General features: G+C 45.4%; 1 protein-coding gene and 1 long non-coding RNA gene across 3 annotated transcripts in view; both read left to right on the top strand.

Annotated features, from left to right (window-relative positions):
• CACNG3 (calcium voltage-gated channel auxiliary subunit gamma 3) overlaps positions 1-22792 on the top strand; it is a 66958-nt gene that overhangs the window by 1970 nt on the left and 42196 nt on the right. The gene's annotated exons all lie outside the window — the stretch shown is intronic.
• Positions 8498-12232, top strand: LOC310831431. The gene is made up of 3 exons (XR_014557870.1): positions 8498-9517; positions 10909-10993; positions 11984-12232. It is a non-coding gene; the product is annotated as an uncharacterized lncRNA (long non-coding RNA).

Here is a 22792-nt window from a genome sequence, read left to right as displayed (position 1 = left end):
CTGCTTCTAGCTTTGGACTCTGCTCTGACTTCTTTGCAGTGTGGGTCTCAGGACACAACACCGAGGTGGGAAAGGGCTGTTGCACACTTGTGGGCTTCAGACTGGGACATTTGGTTGACTACTGTGTGAGAACAAGATGTTAGAATAGGTGGATCCAGTTGCAGGGCTCTTGTGATGCTCTTACGGTGTCCTGTTCCATTATTACATGTCTATATGTTACAATCTATGCCAGGAAGACAGGCAAGCATTAGATGGTCAGGTAATGGCAAAGCCAAGCCCTGCCCATTGAGAGAGTAGGAAGGGTTGAGAGAGTAGGAAGACTATATTTTCATGCATGCTTTGACTCCTGCAAAGATGGGACTAGAATTTGTGCCGCAGGGTAGGCTGGGGTGACTGTTGTCTCTGACCAGGGCTCACTTGTTGCAGAGGTTTGTGTGTGTGCATTTAACAAAAGGTTCCTTGGGAAACTGATCATGAACCAAATGACCATTGAGCAAGTCGAGGGGTTTTTATGTGTTTTTTTTAGTGTTGTGGTGTTTTAGTTAACCCTCCTTGGCTGTGGAGATGGTGTGGGCATTGAAGGAGTGTTATTAGGCAATGACAAATACCAGCATCCGAAGGAGCACTTGGATTCTGGGTTTCTCCCTTTGTGTTATTGAATGTCACCTTCATTAAGATCATGGTGTGAAACTGGGGGGCTACAGAGGGACTTCTACAATATGACAGGAACACTTTACACTGTCCTTCCTGCCTTCCTTTCTTGGTCTCCCTCACACTCAGTTTCTCCTGTTGTCACAATAGTTATCTGTATGTTATGAGAGAAAGTGATTTAAGCCACATACGTAAATAATCCCAGGAGCTACATTATGTTCCCCACCACCACCATTCCCCACAAGCAAGACTAAGTAGACTAGCACAGCTGCAGGTTTTTTAAAATGAGCTAATCCCCACCCCCACCCCACCCTTCTCTCTGTTTCAAGCCACAGAGGTTTGGAGTCTTTCTCTGTCTTTACGCACTGTTGCAAGAGAATGCTGATGTGGTCCATTAGCCTGGTGGTCCTCAAACTTCCAGAGAGCTGGGCCAAAAAGGAAGCCAAATTTATCTCTCAAGCTGCCTGTTATCAGGAGCTTCAGTGAGTCATCAGGGAAGTGTTCCATGTCTCTGCCCACTAGTCTTTAACCGCTCCCCCCCCCCAGCTTGTGTAGGTGGATAAATGCAAAGATCCCACTCTTTGGCAACTGCTGCATGAAGCGATGTGGGGAGAGGGTGTTCTCACTGCCCACAGTCTCCTGTCAATGCCTCTTCCCTGTGTATCCCACATCCAGAAAACCTACCCTAGCTTATATATAGTCTTGGCTCAGCCTTCCTCGTATCTTTCATGTAGAAGCTTCAGTTCACCTTTTGCAGCTGATCATTGCTCCAGGTGGGCCATGTGAAGAGGTCCATTGAAGGGACAGGCTGTCTGATGTCTATGAGAAAGAGGCAGGCAGCTCAGTCCAAGGTCAATGGGTAGTCAGGCTAAGGAAGGTCATGAGAGTGAAGGGTGGAGGGGTGGAGGGGTGGCGGGAGTTCAACCATCCTTCTCACCTCTATGCCAGAACATGAAACAAGGCACACTCCTTTTTCCTGGAGCAACTGATGGTCATTCTGTAAGCCAAGGACTTAAGAAAGACAGAATTCTTCTGCAACCCAAAATGTCCAGGGGAGGGAATAAAAGAGGAAAGGATGGAGTCACAAACATTAGTGGGTCCAATGTTTATTTATTTAGACAATTTGCCCCCCCCCCCAAAAAAAACCATTTTTTGTCTCAAAAACACACACAAGGTGACTATATAATCTCAGTCTCAATTCCTTACACTGGACCAAGCTGAACGCATTCACACAGCATCCAAATTGCTCTCAGGGAAGAGAAATTGAGACAAGCCCTCATGCTCATCACTCAAAAGTCCCAAATACCTGAGTCTTTGGCATCCACAGTACTCACCAGCAAGGCTAATTCTATTGCTCTTGATGGTAACTGCTGCTCCAGGATTTGGCTTTAGCAGTAGTACATATCTAGGAGATAGATATTTTCAGGAAGCACCTTATTTCTGTTGTTGCGAGTTGTTTTAAACTGTTTTAACTGTTGCAACCAGCTCAGTGACTTTAGGGTGAAGGGAGGGTGGTGGTGATGACGTCCCATTTTCCTAGAGACAGAAAATTATGGGGAGGCATCACTTGGGCCTGCGTCACAACATAAGTGCCTTGGAGCTTAAGAGAGGCTCCAACAGGCATGTTGGGCAGTAACTTTCTTCTGATTGCAGCGGTTGCTTCTGTTGCCATCAAATGCTGTGTCAATTTAACACCTGGCTGTGAATGGCTTTCTGGCTGCCCAGTGCTTCATTAGCCTCCTTGTTATGCATCTCTGGACTGGGAAATTATCTGGCTCCGTTGATCAATGGAAGGACCTGTCTGCTTCGACTGTGATGCTCAGAGATCTGAGTAGAAAGACTGAGAGGCAATTTCTCTTTCCCCTTTCCTCTCACACTTATGTAGTTTGGAATATTTGATTTACAGGAATGGGATACAGACACCATCCCTATGTTGCAAATGGTACTATGTGTGTGTAGGGGGCTTTATTTTGAATCTCAACTCAGGCAAGAGCTTGCTAGGTGTCATTAAGTCAGATGTTGACAGGCAGATTAGAGTGTTGGACTCGGGCCTGGGAGAGACCAGTGTTCGAAACCCCGCTAAGCCATGAAGCTCACTGGATGACCTTGGGCCATTCACTGTTTCTCAGGCTTACCAACCTCACAGGGTTGTTGTGGGCATAAAATGGGGAGAAGGAAAACTACATTGAACTCCTTGGTGGAAAAGGTGGGATAGAAATGCAGTAAATAAATTAGAAAAGTAATGAAATGGTTTGAGCGACAATGCTCATCAGCCTTGACTTTGGGCTGTGCTGCATGAGACTGGTGGGAATTATCCAAAACACAGAGGTGGATGGGAAACAAAGCTGAGAGTGGCTGCCTTAGGCAGCCCTCAACCTGCGCAGTATTGGTGCAATATAGGGATGATGATAATATCAGACTACCTTTCAGGGTAGTTGTAAGGATTGTGGAATGCTGTGAGCACCTTCAATGTTTATGTAAATTAACAGTAAATATTATGATGATGATTTCACTTTATCTCCATGGGAGCAAGCAAAAGATATCTAAACTCAAAGAGGTGTTGGGAAGCTCAAGGTCATTCCTGAAAGAGGTAGCTGCTCTTCCATGTTTAATTCCTACCTAAAATGGGAGACACTTTGAGGCTCAAGCTAGAGAGTGTGGATTAATATTTCTTCCAACATTTAAACAGAGCGGAATCAAATTTATCCTCCCTCCACCCCCCACTACAAAAGCACTGAGGCTTCAAACAATGCAATAGTTGCCAGTTTTTGAAGCAGCCTCTGTAGCTCTGCCTTTAACGGATGTGAGCAGCCTCATCTGCCGACTCCTGCAGATCCAGTGCCTGTTAAAGGCACAAGAGCAAGCCAGGCCTCCTTTTCTCCCTTGCCCTTACACTCCAATCAATGGCCAGTTGTTGACAACCCAGCATTGTTGAAGAAGGCCAGCTTCTTGTCACGAGAAGGCGCAGGAACCCACTTGCCCTTTGCCTGGGAGTTTGCTTTGTGATCTGCTGGCTGGTGTGGTGCTCGAAGAGCCGCAGTTTCCTCCAGCAAAATTTGAGCAGCAAAACTGTCTAAAGGGAGAGGGAGGGGACAATTTGCCCCCTCCTTTCCCAGCTCAGCTACCCATGAAAGGGTCAAGTACGTAGCTGGTAGGAGAGTCCATTGGGTCTGGTTCTTGAAGCCAAGGATACCTGAAGTACTGAAGGAACTCTCATCAGTACCTGAAGGAACTCTCATCAGCACCAGCTAGTGTGGCCAGTTGTCAGAGAGAATGGGATTTGTAGCCCTTGCCTGTGCTGCAGGCAGTAATGAGTTACAACTACTTAATGGAACTTCCACAAACAGAAGGAGTCTACCTGTGAACCTCAGGTGCTGGAAACAAACATTGTAGCCATGTGTTACTTGCAGGTTTCTCAGAAGCTTCTGCTTAGATGAATATTGGACTAGATTGAACTTTGGTCTTTTTCGTTCAATATTACTCCCACGTCAGGAACTCTTATCATCACGATTTCCCTGAGTACCATGAGCATTAATAACACCTAGAGAGGGAGAAAGGTACACACACACACACAGAGAGAGAGAGAGACATCCTTTGTTGAAGATGCCCGTGTCTGCAGTATCCACATTTCTGGATTTTAAAATGTGTTAAATGTGTCTGACTCCTAGTGCTCTAAATGTTGGCGCTCAAAGAGTCAGCACCCACTGATCTAGTAACCAATCCTATGAGAGGTGCATAGTTATGCTTTTGAATTGAAAGAAAAGCACTCTGTACGTGCCCAAGCTCACTAATTATTTCACAAGCTCCCCAGCTGCTAGACACAAAATAATAAAATAAAATAAAAGCTCCATGTTGCTCCTCTACTCCCATCAACCGTTCAGATGAACATCACAAACTATTTGCATGTCCAGCAGAAAATTCACCTGCACTTGGAAGCCAGCCAGAATGACCAGGAGAAGTTACCGGTACATCATGAGAAGCAAATGAGGCAATTGAGGAGCATATGACCCCCCCCAAAAAAACCCTCCCAGTGTGGAGGAGCCCTGTCATTGCAGTTTAATTAAGGGATTGAGGTGGAGGACTGAGTAGGAATAAGATGCATGTGAAAATGTTGTTACCACATGCACACCATGGTGGTGCTACTGCTGTCAAGCCTGTGGTTAAGCTAGTATTACACACACACACACCAGTGGGGGGGATTGCATGATCTAAAGTGCCTTCAATGCAAAGGAACGTCATTCAGTGGCAAAGTATCTGATTTACATGCACTGTGTCCAACTTTCAATCCCTGATATCGCCAGTTGGATCTGGAAGAGACGCCCTGAATGAAAGAAAGCAGCACCCTGCCTGGAGAGATGCTGCCAGTCAGTGTAGACAATACTGAGCTCAATGGACCAAATGGTCTGACTTAGGATAAGGCAACTTCCAATGTTCCTAATGCTTGGAAAATTCAATACCAATAGACTGGTAGCTATTCTATTTTACTTATTCCCATAATGTATTTTTCGCCCAGTCTTCCTCACAACTAATCTCAACGTACAGAACAAATCTATTTAACAACGAAGGCATGTAAAGCTACCAGGATTCCTGACCCACCTACCTTGCCTGCAGAAGATCCCAACGGCATCTCTAGGGCTGGGAGAGACCCCTGCCTGAAACCCCCTAACTGCTGCTGCCCATCACTGTCAACAGTACTGAGCTAGATGGGCCATAGGAATGCAGCTTCCTATGACCCCAAGTTCTTACAGCTACAGATCCTTAAGAACAACAGATTATGATTCAGAACTCCAACAATAATATGGATTAAAATGGATGTCCCCAAATGCCTCAGCAAAGAAATGAGGTTTTGCCTGGAGCTGGAATAAAAAGAAAGAGTCCATGTCAGACATACCTCTGAGGGGAGGCCGTTCTACAAGCCAGGGACCATCACAGATAGGATCCTTATCAGGCTCAGAAAAAGGCTTAATTCTTCCACTGTGGGGTTTCAAAGAGCTTAACCCTGACTAGATCAGTGCTGTGTTCTTTTACTCTATTGCAGGGATATAGACTTCTATTGGTGTGTAGCAAGGGTGGTTTTTTAAAAACTGAACCAGTTTTTATATCATTGCAGAAAGACTTTTTCTTTGTATTTTTAAAAATAATTGAAATATTACAACAGTTCACTCAGCTTTTTAACTCTGTTATCAAGCACTGCAGTTTTGCGTTCATTGGGTCAAATAGTTCAGCTATTCCAATTATTTCAATGAAACATTAAACTAAACTCAAAGAAGCTTCAGTATGTATTTGTCATATTATTTATTATGAATTTATATAGCCACCTCATGGAAATGCATCTGGATGCAAGAATTATCCTTGGCATTCTCTGAAAAAACAATATAGTTTGGATTCCGTCCAAAATATATACAGTGGTACATCTGGTTATGTATTTAATTCATTCCGGAGATCTGTTCTTAACCTGAAACCGTTCTTAACCTGAGGTACCACTTTAGCTAATGGGGTCTCCTGCTTGCTCACAGCACCGCCAGCACCGCTGTGTGATTTCTGTTCTCATTCTGAGGTAAAGTTCTTAACCCGAGGTACTACTTCTGGGTTAGCGGAGTCTGTAATCCGAAGTGTTTGTAACCTGAGGTGTTTGTAACCTGAGGTGTTTGTAACCCAAGGTACCACTGTAGGGGGGAAAGTAGATGCTGTGGGTTTTATTGAAACATGCTGTCTAAAATCTCTTCATGGAAAAATATTAGTGACTTTAAAAAAAAAATTGGGGGGGGGGGGGAATCACCACATATTTTGGCCAATAGTACATTTTGAATTGTTTGCAGATTCAGTGTTATATATCTGTTTGAAGCTTCAGATCAGGCTTCCTCAACCTCGGCCCTCCAGATGCTTTTGGCCTACAATTCCCATGACACCTAGCTAGCAGGACCAGTGGTCAGGGATGATGGGAATTGTAGTCTCAAAACATCTGGAGGGCTGAGGTTGAGGAAGCCTGCTTCAGATGCACTCCTTCAGATCGCTTTTTGATTCATTCTCTTGTCTAAATTACTGAGTGAGAGAGTAGGGAGGGATTTATATGAAAGCAAATCGGGGGGATGTGGCAACATCAAAAGGAATAGAATTTTCCAATATGTGATTTTTGGGAAGTTATTTGTATGCAATGGAGTCGGCAGCCTTCCCCAACTTAGTATCCTCCAGATCTTTTGGACTACAACTCCCATTTGGCATAGTCAGGTTGGTATGTAGAATCCTGGGTCTGATGGGAGCATCGCTCTCTGGCTGTGGCTGATGGGAGATTGATTTATGCATTGACTGATTGATTGATTGATTGATTGATGCATTTGTATCCCACCTTTTCTTCCTCCGATGACCTTAAGGTGGCATACCTAGATCTCTCCTGCCTCATTTAATTTGCAGAACAATGCTATGAGGCAGATTAAGCTGAGAGGCAGTGTTTGGCCCCCAAGATCACCCAGTGAGCTCCATGAATGAATGGGGGGGATTTGAACCCTGGACTCTCCAAGCTCTTAGTCTAGCACTCTAGCCATACCACCACACTAGCTCTCTTTTAGCTATCAGCCCCATCTTAATAAACCCCCTCTTGTTCTGCAGATATACTAGGTGAGCACCATTTAGTAGTTATTAGATATTTAAGTGCTGGTCTCGCATTTCTTCCTAGGCATTGGTTTTCATTTTATTTTAAAATCTAATAGAATTTGTAGAGGATCTAACTGCAAAGTGTATCCAGTTATAATATTTATATGGATTACGCCCCGCCCCCCTCAAAAAAAGTCTACTAATTTTTCACAGATATAGCATGCAGGCATTGCCCACACTTCCAACCTGTGTCCTTGGCATTAAGATATATTTACTATTTTCCCCAGACGGCATATACCAGCAATACTATATTCTGAATATAACATATATTGAAATAAATTTATTTCACATTGATTTCCCCCCCCCCCTGACAATGGGACAGGGAGCTTTCAGCCATCCAGAGTTGTGACTACATAATTCTAGACTTAACTGTCTTGCAGGAGGCCACCTTTCTATGGGGTATGACTACATTACACACATTTTCCCCTTCCCCATCCCCTGTCACGTCATTCCATATTTTTGCATTTTGTTTTACATTGCATGTTTTTATCTAGTTTAGTATAATAAGTATGCTTGGTTGGGGAAGGAAACTTCAAAGCAGTTTACAAAAAAGAACAAAACAATAAAATTATCAATAAGGAAAAAAAATAGCAAAAATAATTAAAATTATGAAAAGTTTTTTTAAAAACACATTAAAACTTTCTAAGCATCTGGGTAGGCTTGTCTAAACAAAAATGCTTTTAGCAGGCTCCAGAAAGAGTACAGTGAAGGTGCTTGCCTCATATCAATAGGCAGGGAGTACCAAAGTATAGCTGTGGCCACACTAACAGATCGATTGCCTTTGCATTCCTGATACGTTAGAGAGAAGGGTTTGTCAACCCTGATATTTATAAAAGAAATACTCTGAGCATGTGCAGTTTCACATTCAGTTTTATTTTTTAACTGTTTTTATTTCATTCTGCAATATATAATAAACAAGAATGGTGACATTTCCATTATAGCTGCAGTATTTCTGGCTACAGCCCTGCACATGGAGCCTGCAACACATCATCCACTGAAGTGAATGGAGAATTCTGCATGTGCAGACGTTTTGTGGCCACCCACAGGGGCTGGGAACTTCAAGACTTGAGGTGCAAATGCGGCCCCCACGCCTCTCTATCTGGCCATCAGAACTCTCCCCAAGGCACAGCTTTTGCTGGCCACGAGTGGTTTTGCCTGGCTCTGATGTATCCTTGAACTCTAATAGCACCTCTTCCTTGTCTGGATGGAAGATAGAGTGTGGTGGGTCAGTGTGTGTTGAAACTAGCCCATTGTACAAAGGTAAAATGCTCATTCATTGTTCTGCCCCCTTTCCCTTCTGGCTCCACCTACCACAGACATCTGGCCCTCGGAAAGTTGCTCAGAAGGCAATGCGGCCCTTGGCCTGAAGAGGGATCCCCGTCCCTGAAGGATATCACTGGTGCACATTCAGTTCTCTGGTTGAAGTGATGTGGGTCTATAGGAATGTGGTTGTCAGGGGTCCTTGCCGTATATACCAGCCCTTCCATTGCTCACTTTTCCTCTGGCATCTCCCCAGCCCCAAGCTAAAGTTCCAGGGGGGAAACCCTTTTGTTTGGGCTTCCGCCATGAAATTATTATCGCTTTTATTTTTGATTGATTTGCACAATACCGTTCTAATCACACGCTCAAAATGTTGTACAGTAAAACTGAATCTTGAAAACAGCAGGAAGGATCACCTGCCACCAGTGAAGCACTTAACCAGCCTCAGGCACCCCAGGAAAAGCCCTCGCAGAGGCCCAATATTATCCACTGTTTGGGCTATAATGAACCAGAACTTGACACGGATCCAGGCTTGGGGGGGGCATGGAAGGTGCCAGCGGGAATCCAGGCTCACTCCTTTGATTAAGGCAGCCTCCCGCTGGGCTAAAGAACAGCTCCTGCCCGATAACTAGCGCCTTATCCCTTTGCTCATGTATATTGACAGAACTCAGCAATGGGTCAATAACAGGCTGCCAGTTCGGCATCTGCTTGAAGACACACGATCTGAGATTTCTCTACAGCATTTTGAAAGATGGAGGAGAAGCGGAAGACACAGCAGACTGCCAGATTGCTCTGGCCTTTTCAGGCAGGCTGACAACTCCTGGAACATTTCTGATGACACTCCATCACCCTCGCTTCCTCTAATGAGTGCCAAAGAGTTTGGGAACAAAACGGGCCCAACACCCAAAAAGAGGAGGGCACCACAGGGCTCCTGTTCCAGGCTGACTCTTGGGAGGTGGGCATACACGGCAACATTTCATCTTCTCAAATGTTTAGAGTCTTCTTGTTTTAAATCCTCTCTCTCTCTCTCTCTCTCTCTCTCTTTCTTTCTTTTCCTTTTTCTTTCTTTCCCTATAAAATCTAAATGATAGCTAGAGGTATATACTCCAAGTTTTGCCTGATGGGCAGGGATTGGATCACTGCTAAGCCTCTCTGTAAGAGTAATGCTGAACACCATATCAATCTATGAGACCCAATTGTGCTAGAGGAAGATTTAAGGGAGTGCAATTGCTTTTCACACTCTTGGCACTGACTTAGAATGGAAGGCGAAATGCTGGGAGGGGGAAGAGAATTGGTGTTGCACAGGGCGCTACTGAAATTTGCAGGCCCAAAGTCCGCCACTGCTTGTGGATGATGACCCTTTTCCCCACCCATATGATGACAGGACTGGTGGGGGAGGACTGGACAAATTCATGGAGGAGAAAGGGCTATTGAAGCCTACTATCCATGTTGGCTATGTTCTGCCTCCACAGTTGGAGGCAGAAATGCTTCTGAATACCAGTTACTGGGGATTGCGGGTGCAGAGAGTGCTCTTGTGCTTCTGTCCTGCTTGCAGGCTTCACAGAAATGTATCTGGTTGGCCACTGTGAGAACAGGATGTTGGACTAGAGCCTGATCCAGCAGGCTCTTATGTTCTTAAGGAGATGAAAAGGGCAGTGCTTGTGATGGCATAATGTGCCCATAAAAGGGGTGGCATAAGTAAAGAGTATCCCTTGAAGTCAATGAAGGAAGAGCCCTACTTGAATGGTTGTCCCCTGCCTGAAACTAGACTGGCCAGGCACATGAGAGAACAGGGCTGCTGACCCTTTAATTGCTTCTTTTACACAACTATTAAAGGCATGGGAGCCCTGGACTCTGTTGCATCAGGACATTCAAACCTTTCTAACTGCAAAGCCACAATGCAGAAGATTCCCGTTCTGCAGCCAGCCGCTATACAGAAGTGTTCATCAGCCCTGGCAAGGAAACAGTTGACCAGAACATGGTATGGAGAGATGCTCTTCTGCCCCATGTCATGTCTGGAGAACTAGGATTAAGTGAGTAGGTACTTTAGTGATGGGGCATTTGATGATAGGCAGCCCTTTTTAGGGAAGCCTTTAATGTTTAACAGACCACTGTATTTTAATACTTTGTTGGAAGCCGCCCAGAGTGGCTGGGGAAACCCACCCAGATGGGTGGGGTATAAATAAATTATTATTATTATTATTATTATTATTATTATTATTATTATTATTATTATTATTATTATTAAAACTTTGCACAAGAAACAAAAATACCCAGGAGCCAAGGGAACTTTCCCCCAAAAAGGATGGGGGAGAAAGGGTAGATAGATAACAGTTGTGTTCTCAGACCTTTTACAGGTGCTGCGATTCCAGACTTCAAATATAAATACTCTCAAGAATCGGCAATCCCAAGGACAAGAGGACCACCACAGGTAAAAAGCAGAGCCTTTTGCATTCCTCCCATCTCTCCTCCCCCCCCCCCCGACCTCTGCATGTCTTCCCCAGCCCTCCCATACAATGCAAACCAAGGCATTCCAGCTTACCAACCCCACACCCTGGCTCAGCAAGGTGCAGCAGCATCTCCCACAAGTATGTCCTGTGCACAAAAACAGGGGATCTGTTGACTGCCGGGCCCCAAATCTAGATCAGTTCTTTCACTATGCACTGGCACAAACAAAGGGGAGCCTGGTACCATTGTAGGCGAACTATCTCCAGGGCCACTCCTTGGGGCTTCTGGGTGAGGGCTGTTTCATTGGTGACAGCATCTCCCTCAAGAAGAGGTTTTTTGGATGCAGACCCCAGGCCACCTGCCAACAAAAAGAAATCATAGAACTGTAGAGGGACTTCCAAGGGTCATCTAGTCCAACCCCCTGTAATGCAGAGGTAAAGGTAAAGGTAAAGGTACCCCTGCCTGTACGGGCCAGTCTTGACAGCCTCTGGGGTTGTGCGCCCATCTCACTTAAGAGGCCAGGGGCCAGCGCTGTCCGGAGACACTTCCGGGTCACGTGGCCAGCGTGACATCGCTGCTCTGGCGAGCCAGAGCTGCACACGGAAACGCCGTTTACCTTCCCGCTGGTAAGCGATCCCTATTTATCTACTTGCACCCGGAGGTGCTTTCGAACTGCTAGGTTGGCAGGCGCTGGGACCGAGCAGCGGGAGCGCACCCCGCCGCAGGGATTCGAACCGCTGACCTTTCGATCGGCAAGTCCTAGGCGCTGAGGCTTTTAACCCACAGCACCACCTGCGTCCCTATTGTAATGCAGAAACCGAGGCTAAATGGATGGAACCTGGCAGATGACCATCCAACCTCTGTTGACTAGAAGCACTTGGGGGGCAGGACCCCCCTCCTCTGCTACTTCCTCTGCTGCAGCCTCTTCTCATTGCTCATTACTACCACTAACTATCCCCATGTCTCTCTACAGGCAACCAGGCAGCCCTCTGCACTCATGGAGGAAAAGATGTTCTCCCCAGTGCCATAGAGGCCACAAGAGAGGCCTAGAGCAGCAGCAGGTGACTCGTGAGATGCCAGATGTTCTTCTGTGGGGTCATTACTTTTCCTGCTCTCGCATGAGTCCTGTCCCTTTCCGGAATGCGTAAGAGACAGGGTTGCAACCAGAGCAGCTGTACTCTATGACACTGCCAGAGCTCACTCTGCCATGGATGTCCTTCAATAAAAGACTTGATGATTTCAGTGTTGCCTTTGTTCTTAAGTAAATGAGCTGGTGCCTCCAGCACTGCCCCCTTCTTAGTCACCTCCCTGGTCTTCCCTATGGGACACGAGAGGAGGACCAGGAGATGTGCCACCACAGCAGAACGGGAGGTCTGCATGCTGGCTGTGGGTCTTGCTGCTGGAGCGTTGTCAAAAACAATGGCCGAGAGGGCTACATTCTGAATACAAGTTGCTGGAAACCTAAGGAAGGAAGAGTGCTCTTGTTTTGGGGAACTGCTTGGGGGTTCCCTTTGAGGCATCTGGTTGGCCACTGTGAGAACGGATGCTGGACTAGATGGGCCATTGGCCTGATCTAGCAGGCTCTTCTTAAAAGCATTTGTGTGTGTTTTAATAAAAAATAGGACACTCTAAGTCTTCCATTCTCCTCATGTGGTTGTTGCCAGTGTGATAAGCCAGCCGGCAGAGCTGTATCAGTCACCCTCTCTAGAAGGGCTTCTGGAGAGGATGCCCTACAAATGCTGGCAATAAACTGAAGTTATCCTGAAATGCAAGGGAGGTGCATCTAAATATTGGGCATGGCACTTGACGGGGGAGGCCATTGGCTGTTGCATCACTCACTCAGATTGCCTGTGTTGCACTGCACTCTCTTGCAGGAGCAAACTGAACACCTTTTGTGGGCTGAAGATGCGTTGTTCCAGCTGAGGTCCTTCAGTACTGAGCTGTGTGGCTAGATGATTCATGTGGAGCTGAGGAGAGCAGGAGGAGGGCCACAGCTCAGCAACAGAACATATTGCTTTACATGCAGATGCCCCAAGCATCAATCCCTGAAATTTCTCAGTAGGGCTGGGAAAGACTGAAACCCTAGAAAGCCTCTGCCAGTCGGTGTGAACAATATTGCTGTAGGTGGCTGACACAGGATAAGGCAGCTTCCTGTTTTGTTCCTACATCATGGGCTAGACAAATTGCAAATCTTTCTGTTGTGTGGCTGTGTGGTTACTGGCACTCCTTTATTTAGCATATATTTGTTGTTTGTTTGTAGCTATAGTCCACCTCTTGCCAAAAGGTCCTGGGGTGGGATAGGAAAATGTCACAATTCAAGCAAGCACCATTTTCAATCAAAATGCACCCCCCCCCCCAAAAAAGTACACAGCAGCCAAAGTTAGCAGCACAGCAGGGCACAACAGCACAGCAGGAGGAAAGGCACCCACTCAACTCATCATCAAAAAGCACACAGGGACCAAGTTGCACCTCAGAGGGGTGGTCATTCCACAGCCTGGGAGCCACCATGGAAAATACCTTCTCATTCAATGAGGAGCCCAGCATTCTAGTTCCACTCTTGTTATTTTTCACCCAAAATCATTGTGTGCAAGACATTGGAAGGGAACCAGTGATGCAGTGGTGAGAGCATTTGGACTAGGAGTTGGGAGACCAGGGTTCAAGTCCCTACTCAGCTATGAAGCTCAGCAGGTGACCTGGGGCCAGTCACTGCCTCTCAACCCCAACCTACCTCGCAGGGTCGTTGTGGGGGATTAAATGAGGAGTGGGGGAGAACCACGTCTGCCACCTTGAGCTCCTTGTAGGAAAGGAATGTGGGATATAAATGCAATAAGTGAAACTTGTTCCAGGCTGGTACTCAGGTCTACTCCCTTTGATTCCCTGCATCCTTGCTATCCTTATACATTGCTCAAAGAGAGGAAATGTGTCGCTGGAAAAGGAGGGCACCTATTTGCATAAAATTTGCATGTGCTCATCTAGATGTATAGCTGCAAGTTGTGGAATAAGTGCTATCATTTAAATAGAAATTATTTAAATGAATTCCACCATCATAGGAACAACTGTGGTCTGCGCCTGCTCAGGGTGCCTGCCCGACTGATAACTGTTGATAAGCAACTTCAGGGCTCTCAACCTCTGCAAATCCTTAGCCTTCACTTTCTCCTTCTGCCGGACTTGCACATTTCAGCTGGAGTGTTCCATGCATGTTTAATGTGGGGGCAGCGCTGGTGCGCAATCTCATGATTGGTGGGTTGCCAGGTACACTGTGGGAGTGTCTGTCAGTTGTGTCTCTGCAGCTATTTTTGCACTTCTTACTTTGCTCTCAGGAGCATGTAGGACTGCAACTACAGAATGCCAGCCGTTAGCTCTGGCATGGCAGCCACAGGCAAGCTGGAGCCACGGGAAATGCTTAAGAATCAAGCTCCACCAGAATAGAAGAAGGGGCCTTTCTTTCAAATAAAGCAAGCCAGTGCAGAGCAGTGGCAAAGAGTCTGAGAGTACAAGGTGCCCAGAGCTCAAATTCTATCTCAGCGCCTTTTTTCTCTTCTTTTCTTTTCCAAACAAGTGTTTTGAGATTGCTTTTGCTTTTTTTATTGATACAACAAAAAAAGGAAAACACAGATACAGAATTACACACAAGAATAACAATAAAAACAACTTTTTCTTAACAAACAATAAAACATAAATTGGTCTTAGCACTATAGACCCGACCTCCCGTCTATTCCTTACTTCAGTTTCATATTACTTATTGCCAATACACACTTTTATCATAATTTAACTTTTTCTTAATATATCTTAACTCTTATGTCTAACTTGCAACTATTACTGAAATTCCTCAAATCCTGCAACAGAGTGTAAACTACTGTAATTATATTTCAAATATTCTTTGAAAACCTCCCATTTTGAAACAAATTCCTGTTTTGGTTTATTCTTCATTTTTTTCTGATAGACCATCTAATTCAGTGTATTCTGTCAGCTTTTGGGTCCATTCATGTATAGAGGGAATTTCAATACTCTTCCATTTTGAGATTGCATTTGCAAGTGCACAGTTCTTGGAGCAGATGTTACATCCTGTTGTGTCAATTCAAAAGAGGACCATGGAGGAGAGGGCTGTTGAAGGCTACTAGCCATGATGGGTATGCTCTGCCTCCACAGTTGGAGGCAGCAATGCTTCTGAGGTCCTACTTGTGGGCTTCTCTTTGAGGTATCTGCTTGGCCACTGTGGGAACAGGATGCTGGACTAGATGGGCCATTGGCCTGATCCACCAGGGTTTTCTTATGTTCTTATGACCACATTTTGTCCACATTCACCTAATACATTTCAAGCCCCATGATACCACTTTAAACAGCCATGCTTCCCCCAAAGGATTCTGGGAACTGTAGTTTGTTAAGAGTACTTAGAGTTGTTAAGAGACCCCCCCCCCATTCCCCTCCCAAAGCTGCAGTTCCCAGAGTGGTTTAACAATCAATCCCTCTTCACAAGGAATTTGGGGAATTGTGGCTCTGGGGGGAATGGGGGGAATTCTCAGCACCCTTAATAAATTATTATTAGTATTATTATTAATCATTTATACCCCGCCCATCTGGCTGGGTTTCCCCAGCCACTCTGGGCGGCTTCCAACAAAAGATTAAGAATACTTTAAAACATCATTCATTAAAAGCTTCCCTAAACAGGGCTGTTTAAATAAATAAATAGCAGATCCCATTATGCTTTGGTGGAAGCCATGGCTGTTTAAAGATGTATGATACTCATACAATCATACATTAAATGCATAGTGTGAATGGACTGCTGCTAAGCGCTGATGATTGCTTAGGGATTCTAGAACAGCATTCCCCAACTGGGTGCCCTCCTGGTGGTTTGGACCACAACTCAACAAACCTGCTTTACCTGGAACTGGGTTTGGAAAGTGCAGCTGAATGGGACAAAGCTGTGGGCAGCTTGAAGTAGCACCATCCACCTTGGGCCTGCCCATAAAAAGAAAGTCTAGAGTGAAAGACTAGAGTGATGCCTGCTGTTTCCAGGATCTCTTCTCGTTGTGAGAATTTTGTGGGCAAGTTAAGAGTTTGTTTGGCCCCTGGTTGAGAACCTGGAGTCTGAAAGGGAAGGTGTGTCAGAAGGGAGATGGTACTGATTAATAACTTTGTACTAATGTAACATTCTTTATATGTAACTGTATTTTTCTAATATTTTGTTTAAGTTGTCTGTTGTTGCTTCAGTTCTTTGTACACTGCTTAGACATATTTTTAAATAACCAAATCAAACTCCCATCAGCCCCAGTCAGTGTGCTGTCTTAATTTTAGGGTTTCTATGAAACACTAAATGTGTTTCATAGAAGCATGGAATGGTCAAGTTGGAAGGGACCCCCCACCCCAGGCTAATCTGGTCCAGCCCCTGCAATGCAGGAATCACAGGTCAAGAATCCCTGACAGATGGCCACCCAACCTCTGTTTAAAAACCTCCAAAGGAGAAGAGTCCAGCAACATCTGAGTGAGTCTCTGTTACACTGTCGGACAGCTCTTACTGTCAGAAAGTGATGACAATAACAATAACAACAACAATAATAATAATAATTTATTTGTACCCTGCCCATCTGGCTGGGTCTCCCCAGCCACTCTGGGCGGCTTCCAGCAAAGATTAAAAATACATTAAAATGTCACACATTAAAAACTTCCCTAAACAGGGCTGCCTTCAGATGTCTTCTGAATGTCAGGTAGTTGTTTATCTCTTTGACATCTGATGGGAGGGCGTTCCACAGGGCAGGCGCCACTACCAAGAAGGCCCTCTGCCTGGTTCCCTGTAGCTTTGCTTCTCGCAGTGAGGGAACTGCCAGAAGGCCCTCAGCGCTGGACCTCAGCGTCTGGGCAGAACGATGGTAGTGGAGATGCTCCTTCAGATATACTGGACCGAGGCCGTTTAGGGCTTTAAAGGTCAACACCAACACTTTGGTTTACTCAGGTTTACTCAGAATCACCTTTCTTAGTATTTGAATCCATTGGTTCGGATCCTGCCCTTCGGAGCAGCAGAAAACAAGCTGGCTCAATCATTTCTGATAGTTAGATGTTTCTTCAGTGAACAGTGACAGTTGGTGGCTACTGAGAACACCCCCACATGTATTTGAATAGAAGCTGAAGAAGCGGGGGTAGGTATCTCCAAGTAGATCTGCTAGCTTTGGCAGAGATGTGTGTGTGTCTATGAAACTGATGTCACTTCCTAGCACTGTTAAGCTGGCTCCTTGTCTGAGATCCTCCCAACCCAGCACCCTTAGCTTTTATTTTTTTCAGATTGACAGCGATCCTGAGGAAGCTAGAAATGCCTACAAGGCCCCACTCCAAGGGGACCCCCTGAAATTAATGAATCATCTTTAGCCGTGTCACTTCAATGGGTCCACTTTGAGTAGAACTAGCATGGGATGCAAAGCTTTGCTCTCTCCTCACAAGGAAACCAACCCTGTAACAGCTGCATGTCCAAACTGGAGGGGGGATGGAGGGCATTCACCTGTACAGAATAGAAATGGGTGCTGCCTCAGTTTGGCTTGCTATTTATTTATTCTGTTGCATTTTATATCCTACCTTTTTCTCCAAGGAGCTCAAGGTGGCATACATGTCCCCCCCTTCATTTAATCCTCACAACAACCCTGTGAGGTAGGTTAGGCTGAGAGGCAGTGTTTGCCTCCTACCCAGTGAGCTCCATGGCTGAGTGGAATCCTAGTCTAAACACTAACCACTATAACACACTGTCTCCTTTGAAGCATGAGCATTGCCATCAGCCTTCTCCACTAGCAGCCTGGATGCCTGACTGACACACACACACCCTCCGAGGTGAAAAGATCATAGGCTCAGGCTGTAAGTAATACTAAAATTGCATTACAGTGGTACCTCAGGTTACATACGCTTCAGGTTACAGACTCCATTAACCCAGAAATATTACCTCGGGTTAAGAACTTTGCTTCAGGATGAGAACAGAAATCGTGCAGCGGCGGCGCAGCGGCTGCGGGAGGCCCCATTAGCTAAAGTGGTCTTCAGGTTAAGAACAGATTCAGGTTAAAAACAGACCTCCAGAACGAATTAAGTTCTTAACCCGAGGTACCATTGTACTGTTTAAAATAAAATATTTTTTTTAAAAAAAAATTGTCTACAGGTGTGATTAGCAGCAACAGAGGTGATCCTTCCCTATCACCCAGAGCAGAAATCGTTTTGAAGCCAAAATTCTGAAAGCTGGAATTTTGTTTATGGATTAGCCTCAGCCAGCTTGGAGGATCAGAATTCCAGGAAGGTTGTAGATGCATATGCAAATGAGGCAGCTGTGACATCACCAGCTGCATGCCACTTCGCTTGTTCCATCTCTCACCTCACATATATCAAAGCCCCTTTAGAAAGTTAATGATGTAAGAGATCACCTTGTATTTGCACTGAGGGTGTATAGGAAATGCAATTGCCTGGTGGCTGCCTTGAATTGGGGTGGAGAGAGGACCAGGGGTGTTGAAATACAAGAATGAGAAGCTGAAGATTCCATATGCTCTCCCCACCACCAAAGAATCCTAGAATTGCAGGGTTGGAAGGGATCCAAAATGACATCTAGTACAACACACCCCTCCTTTGCAATGCAGGAATCGCAGCTAAAGAATCCCTGACAGAAGGCTATTGGACGAATACAAAAAAAACCAGGAACCAGTGGAGATTCCGCCAGAACAGCCAGTTAGGGGCCAAAGGACTCACTGAATGGCAGGGGGAGCGATCTTTCCCTGCCAGCAAAAGGAAAGCAAAGAGAGGGCAGCCTAGTCTCCTGTGGAAGGGAATTCTACAATCTGGGAGCAGCTACCGAGAAGGCCCTGTCCAGTGTACTCACCAAGCGTGCCTGTGAAATGGGTGGGACCAAGAGAGAGGTCTCCCCAGAAGATCTCAAAGTCCAGGCAGGCTCAAATATGCTCCTATATGGTCCTTCAGATAGCCGGGACCCAAGCCATACAGGGGTTTATATTGAATAGTGTGCAGAAAAAATAGAATCATAGAACTGGGAGGGTACCCAATAGTCATCTAGTCCAACCCCTGCAATGCAGGAATCAAAGCTAAAGGATCCCCGACAGATGACCATCCAACCTCTGTCCATCACCTTCTGAGGGAGTTCTACTAGATCCTTTTCGCATGTACTACTGGCAAACCAGGTGTCCTCCATCTGGTGCAGTTGGTTGTTCCTGCCTAAGTCAGCTGTTGTTTCCTTGTTCCCTTTAAGCCACCCTCCTCTGCTGTTTGCTGAGCTGCCGTGATGCCATGGAATGTTCAGAAACATTCAAATTGCTTGAGTGATGAGTTGGAATATTGGCAACTTCTGCAATGTACAAAAAGAAAAATGCCGGGAAGAACTGCATGCTGGGGCAGATGGCAGCTGTCATCTGAAAACCTCTGGCAGGCACCTGGTTGGGGAAGGCTGCGTCTGAGCTTTGCTGTGATGGGCTTGTCTTTCCAGAGGGGTTGTTCTCCTTGCTAGGTGCTTTTAAAAAATAAATAAATCACGAGAGTTGAACATTTGTGTTTGCATGACGCTTGGGTCACATACACACCATACATCGAAAGCACGTTTAATGCATGTCTAAGGGACATGGCTTCCCCCAAAGAATCTTGGGAGAACTGTTGTTTTATACACACACACACCCGGGCTTCAGTTCATAACACCCTGAACAAACTACAGCTCCCATAATTCTTTGGAAGGAAGGAATGCTGAATATGCTTTAAATGTATGGTCAGGGTGTGACCTGAGTGCACTGCACCTCTTTTCCAGTTGGGTGAGCCAATACCAATCTGCTATTTGTCATGGAATCATAGAATTGTAGAGTTGGAAGGGACCCTTAGGATCATTATTCTAGACCAACCCCCTGCAGTGCAAGAATATACAGCTGTCCCACACAGGAATCGAACCTGCAACCCTGGCGTTATCAGCACCATGCTCTAGCCAACTGAGCTATTTCAGTTCTCTTTGTGTTTGTGCATTAAGCATCATTTATATTCTTTGTGTTTATAGCATGTTTGTTTGTTTGTTTGTTTGTTTGTTTGTTTGTTTGTTTGTTACTTGAGAGTTTTCCTTGCATTATTTAGTGTCAGTATTGTTTACAGGCAAAACTATGCTGTAATCCTCTTGAATTGATATTTTTTGTGTGCTCATACACTGTTCTGAGTGCTATTTTCTCGTGGGGAAAACAGCATAGAAATTAAAATATAATCTAAAACTGGCCCAGTATTCCTCTGCAATAGGCAAAGATGGAGACACACAGCGCTCGCAGCAAAGGCTCCCCACACAGGGCTAGTGCCAGGTTTGGGGGAGAGGCAAGTCAAATTGACCTCTGGTTAGCAGCAGAGAGAGAAATTCAAGTCGGTTTGCATTTAAAGGTAAACATGCCCAATTCACACTTTTTGAAACAATACGTGAACCAAAACACAGAACACCCTTCAAAATTCACTTTGCCAAATTTTTCAGTGCCATTCAAGCAATATGTAGGAAAATGCATGCATTAGTAAAAAGACACATAGAAATGCATTCTACTAGGGGAAAATGGCTTTGCAAAAATATATACCAATTTGCATAAAATGTTTATGAATCTTCATTGAGATTTTTTATCTTTTTAATAACAAAGTGAAGTGGAAATGTGGAGAACTGAATTTAAGATTGGACAAGTGAAAAATGGAGAGAAACTGGAACTGATAAAATTCACCTCTCTGTCTCTTTGATCCCCACACTCACAAGCACCCACACACAAGGAAATGAAGAGAACAGCAGCTGCAGCCCCCCAACCTGGTCCTTCTCTGCTGAGCACCAGTGCTCACTGCTGCCCACTGCCAGTCACCCCATAAGCTAACCATGCCAGGCAGAGATGGCTAAAATAAAAAAGCAAGCAGAGAAGAGATTAGCAATGAGACTGCAGCATCTGCCCTCATGATTGTCCTCTGGGCTCATTCTGAAATTGAGTCTGCCACATTTCACATCAGTTCACATATTTTTTAAGTCCTCGGGGGGGGGACCACTGTGCATTTTGTATATGCAATTTTGCCTAACGGACACAATTTTTGCAAGCACTTTCCCTGAGTATCCTGCCTTTTAATGTCCATTTCGCTAATATATCACTTTCCCTTTATACGTGCATTTTGCAAACATTTTCAGGTTGAAGGACTGCATTGCAGAATCCAGTGCACCTCTTGAAGAGTGGCTCACTACTTTCCCGAAGTGGAAGTCAGGGAGGCTCACATTAGAACATGAACCAGCCTGAATTTTTCCTACCACCATCACTGCACCCTCATAATATGGTCTCTCTTTCACTGGAGGTTTTAAAACAGAAGTTGGATGGCCACCTACCAGGGATTCTTGAGCTATGATTCCTGCATTGAAGAGGGTTGGACTAGATGACCCTTGGGGTCCTTTCCAACTTTACAGTTCTGTGATTCTTTGGTCAATGAGGTTCTGTGATCAATGAGGTAAATGAGAAGAAAGCCACATGGTTCTCTTCCACATTTCTCACCTTAGGGCTTCCAGGACAGAAAGCAGAGCTCTCTAGACAGAACAATCTTCATTTTGAAATAAATCCCAAGCTCTGTTTTTTTCTGATCCTGCGACCCTTTCCAAGGTCATCGCGAGTCCTGGCCACAAAGGCATCTTTTCAACATCACCCCCGTTGCCGCCGGCATATCTCTGGTCAAAACCTCTCATGTGGAATTTAGACTCCCATCTCTGGCAAAGGCTTCTTTTTCTTCCCTGCTCATTCAAGAGCAACTATCTCGCGTAACCCACTGTCCTAGATTCCAGGGATGGGAAACTGTTGCCAAGTTTATTCTTATTTAATGGGAACAGCTCGGAGGTGAATGGGAAGTGGCATATTGTTCCAGTCCTGAGAGCGGGGAGTGGAGGGCAGAGATGGTGGGGGGCAGGGCTGCCGAGTGCACAATTATATTCCCTCGCATTTGTCAAGGTCCTCAAGGCACACCCGAGCTATGAGCACTCGCTGTGAGATGGTGCTGTTTGTGAGGCAGTAGCAAGACATGGCACTTGAGAGCCATGGTTGAGTCAATGGGTCTTCTGGTTGATGCTTCTGTGCCCAAAATGGCATGTGCTGTGGCCCAGCTTGGGTGGTTTTCACCCTTCGATTGCGCATTTCTGCTTCAAATCACTATAGGAAAACAAAAGCTTGCAATCAAACTTGGCTATTATTATATTGTTCCCAAAGTTGGGTGCCTCCCCCTTTCTCTGTTGAGCAGTAGCAAGAGTCCATGGGGGCACTCACCCAGGGTCTGTGTTCTTTCAGAGACACAACAGAAACTGTTGTAGCTTTAAGAAAAAATGGTTTAGTCATCTATTTAATCTTTCAGTTTGCATGAAGGGAGTACAAATATTAAGGCATGGTCATTTCAAGAGGGGGTTGTCCCCAACAGCAGGGTAGCCATGGAGTCCAAAGCAAATCTCCCAGCCAACCTTCAGCCAGCCTGCCCAAGATGGATGCCACTCTTTCTTCTTCCTTCTTCTTGCCAGAACACCTTGCTTTAAAAAAACCCTCTCTTTTCCTGTCACCCCACATCCAGTTACCCTGGCTACCTTCCAAATCCCCAGTCTCTGTTCACATCTCAGGGCAAGAGGGGAGGACAGTTCTCTTGCATTGCCAATGGCTCTCAATGTGTTGTTTCTTAATGGCCCCAGCTTGGCCAGGTGATTTTGTGTAGGCTAGCTCAGGAATTCCTCTGCAGCTTGTATTTCTCCCTTCACATCCCCAATAATTAAAATCCTACCTTTTATTAATTTCTAGGGTATAGG

Source organism: Podarcis gaigeae (genome assembly GCF_964106915.1).
Source record: "Podarcis gaigeae genome assembly, chromosome: 14".
Lineage (NCBI taxonomy): Eukaryota > Metazoa > Chordata > Lepidosauria > Squamata > Lacertidae > Podarcis > Podarcis gaigeae.
This window is presented reverse-complemented; position numbering and strand designations above follow the sequence as displayed.